Source organism: Gossypium arboreum, chromosome 1 (genome assembly GCF_025698485.1).
Source record: "Gossypium arboreum isolate Shixiya-1 chromosome 1, ASM2569848v2, whole genome shotgun sequence".
Taxonomy (NCBI): domain Eukaryota; kingdom Viridiplantae; phylum Streptophyta; class Magnoliopsida; order Malvales; family Malvaceae; genus Gossypium; species Gossypium arboreum.
The window spans coordinates 82248533-82252581 of NC_069070.1; the positions used below are offsets into that span (position 1 = coordinate 82248533).

The window sequence follows — 4049 nt, forward strand, 5'->3', positions numbered from 1 at the left end:
AGTCCACTCGGGTAGTGAAAAATGTACCACTACCTAAAGAAAATGTACTGGTGGTCAGGGATGAAAAGAGATATTTCAGAGTTCATTTCCAAGTGTCTTGTATGTCAGCAAGTAAAGGCTGAACACCAAGTACCTTCGGGTCTACTTCAGCCTATAATGGTCCTCGAGTGGAAGTGGAATCGAATCACTATGGATTTTGTGACTGGTTTGCCAGTAACCCCAAAGAAAAATGATGTTGTTTGAGTTGTTGTGGATAGGTTAACAAAGTCAGCACATTTTATACCAGTGCGTACTGACTACTCCCTTGACAGGTTGGCTGAATTGTACGTTTCTGATATTGTGAGACTATATGGGGTGCCCTTGTCGATTGTTTCAAATAGGGACCCGAGATTTACCCTGAGATTTTGGAAAAAGTTACAAGAGGCTTTGGGAACAAAGTGGAGTTTTAGCACAGCATTTCACCCGCAAACAGACGGCCAGTCGGAAAGACTGATTCAGATTTTAAAAGACATGTTACGGTGTTGTGTTCTTGAGTTTCAAGGCAGTTGGGAAAGGTACTTGCCGTTGGTTAAATTCTGATAAAACTTAATTTATACATATTTTTACCCCATGCCTAACGCATTTATGGATGGTTTCTCCTTAGATTTGGTGAATTTGATACTCTTAATCCTTTAATTTCATGTTTTATACTTAGGAGAGCATAGAAGAGTAAAAAGAGCGAGAAACGGGTCGAAAATGGAGAAAATGGACCGACATGGGAAAACAACATGTCCTGGACCCCCTTACGCGGGCGTGTCACATGGGCGTGTCACACGGTCGTGTCAATTTGGCAGGATCAAAGCACGACTTACACGGGTGGATCACAGCCCGTGCCCATTTAACAGCCTTGACCATGGCCTTCAGTAATCGCACATGGGCATGTTACACAGGCATGTTCCTGCCGAACCCAAGTTTAGTCCAATTCGGAAAAGGCCAATTTTGAGGGCTCTTAGGAATTCCAAAGCCTATTTAAACACTTGAGGAGGCACTTAGGAAAGGGGAGGCAGAGGAGGAAGCAAGATATTACTCAAGGAAAGCCGATTGATCCATCTCAAAAGCCGGATTCATCATTAAGACTGGAGATGTCCCTTCAAATTCCTTCAGGAGTTTTGGGTTTTCTTATGTTTTGTTATCTTTATGCTTTTGAGATGTTTTCTTTCATAAGTATGAACTAAACCCCTAAATACCTAAGGAGAATGAAACCTAAGATAGATATTGTTATTATTAACTGAATTGTATGATAAATATTTGACTTGTTCTTAATTATGTGTTCTTAATTCTTGTTTTTATATTCCAGGATATTGATTCAAGTTAAGCTCTTATTCAAAGGAGGAATAAACCCTGTCTAAGGGTAAATTTGTCATAATTAAGCGGAGTTGATTGCACGCCTAAAGATAGGGTGACAAGATTTTACCGGATTAGGGTGAAACCGAATAAGGGAATCCATAGATCGAGTTAATGCAATTCTAGGGTGTTAATTAGAAAAAGATTTCAATTATTCAACCTAGGGTTAGACGTTATTAGTCTCGAGAGAGGTAATAATATAGCTTAGGGATTTCTACGGATCAAGTCAAATGAATAAATCGTCTAATTCAAAGTCAAATAACAAGTGAAGTCTAGGTGGATTTGTCCTTAGGTATTGTCTCAATCAATCGAATTTTCCCAAAATTATTTTCCCAAGTTTTTCTTTCTGTGCATTCTTAGTTAGCAATTAGTTTAGACAACCAAACCTCTTAAATCTTAGGCTAGATAATAAAAAAGAAAGTAAATACTAGTACTCGTAGTTCCTTTGGGTTCGACAATCCGGTCTTGCTGAACTATACTACTATTCGATAGGTACACTTGCCTTAATCGTGATAATAAGTTAGTCACAAGAATGTTTCATTTATAAATCTTTAAAACCTATTACGAATATCACGCATCAAGTTTTTGGTGCCGTTGCCGGGGAACTAGGATATTAGGAAAACTCGATTTTTATTACTTTAGCAACTTTACTTTTATTACAATTTAAATTTTTATTTTTTTCTAATTTTTCTCTTATTTCCTTCTGACAGGTTTTTCTAGTTTATGACTAGAAGAAACCCATCAGGACCACTACTTTTTGACAGTGAGATCGACTGCACAGTTCATAGAAATTGGAGAGAAATAAGGGGAAGCCTAAGATACACAAAGGACGAGCAAGAGGACGATTCCTCAACCATAACCGAGGAGATGGATGAAAACCAAGAAAATCCGCTACCTCCTGCAATTGCTATTAATCAGAATCCTGCTCTGCGCACTATGTATGGTTATGCTAAACCTTCTTTGACAGGAACTGAATCGAGCATAGTTAGACCGACTATAGCCGTAAATACTTTTGAATTGAAACCTAACATAATTCAAATGATACAACAGTTTGTTCAGTATGATGGTTTGCAGGACGAGGATCCCAACGCTCACTTGGTAAACTTTTTGGAACTATGTGATACAATTAAAATTAATGGAGTTTCTGATGAAGCCATTCGCCTTCGGTTGTTTCCCTTTTCGTTAAGGAATAAGGCTAAACAATGGTTGAACTCGTTACCACGGGGGTCAATCACTACTTGGGAACAAATGACCGAAAAGTTTTTATTAAAATATTTCCCATCGGCTAAAATGGCTAAATTACGTAATGATATCTCTTCCTTTGTGCAGATGGACTTAGAAACACTCTACGATGCATGGGAGAGATACAAGGGCCTCTTGAGAAGGTGCCCTCACCATTGGTTAGCACTTTGGCTACAGGTTTAAATGTTTTTGAATTTATTAAGGAGATGTCATTCAATAACTATTAGTGGCAAGTTATGAGAACAGAGCCGGCAACAGCATCTGGTGTTTTCAACCTCCACGTAGTTACTATGCTATCTAACCAAGTAGAACTCTTAAATAAAAAGATTGAGGGTTTGTGTGGTTCTACTCAGGTACATCCAGTGCTGAAATGAGATTCTAATGGAGGAAGACCATACACAGAATATCAACCCTTCAATCCTAACATCGAGGAGGAACAAGTCCAATATATGGGTAACAATAATTCTAGACCCGAAAATAACTCGTATAGTAACACTTATAATGCAGTTTGGAGGAACCATCCCAATTTCTCGTGGGGCGGTCAAAGAAATCAAAGGCCACAACATCCTCTTCCGGGTTTTCAACAACCACCTTACCAGTAAGAAAAGAATTCAAACCTTGAGGAGATGTTAACAAAATTCATCTCGATGTCAGAAACTCGTTTCTAGAATACCGAGACAGTTCTTAAGAATCAACAAGCATCGATCCAAGGGCTCAAAACTCAGATAGGTCAGCTCGCTAAATTGATATCTGAATGACCACTAGGAAGTCTACCTAGTAACACTGAACCCAACTGAAAAGAACACTGAAAGCAGTTACACTAAGGAGTGGGAAAGTGTTAGTTGAATCTGAAAAGAAGCCACCACAAGAAGCTAATAGAAAGGAGGTCGAACCCAAAAACAATGACAACCTAATGCCAAAAGAATATAAACCACCAATCCCATACCTGGAAAAGTTGAAGAAAGACCGCATGGATGCAGAATTCGGTAAATTTCTTGAAATTTTTAAACAACTGCATATTAACTTACCTTTTGTTGAAGCTATATCGCAGATGCCTACATATGCAAAATTCTTAAAGGAGCTTCTAACAAACAAAAGGAAGTTGGAATTTAATGAGGAGTGCTCAACCATACTCCAAAATAAATTGCCAACCAAATTGAAAGATCCAGGAAGTTTTACTATTCCTTACTTAATCGGTAGTTTGAATGTTGATAAAGCACTAGCTGATTTAGGCCCCAGCATTAATTTGATGCCATATAAAATGTTTAAACAACTTGGTCTTGGGGAACCTAAACCCACTAGGATGAGTATTCAATTAGCTGATAGATCTGTTAAATATCCTAGGGGATTTATAGAGGACGTACTTGTAAAAGTAGATAAATTTATATTCCTTATTGATTTCGTTGTGCTTGACATTGATGAAG

The 4049-nt window shown here is 38.1% G+C and overlaps 1 non-coding gene across 1 annotated transcript; it reads right to left on the reverse strand.

Annotated features, from left to right (window-relative positions):
• Positions 1-2679: 2679 nt before the first annotated feature.
• Positions 2680-2786, reverse strand: LOC128282151 (small nucleolar RNA R71). Its single transcript, XR_008272395.1, has one exon. It is a non-coding gene; the product is annotated as a small nucleolar RNA R71 (small nucleolar RNA).
• Positions 2787-4049: the final 1263 nt, after the last annotated feature.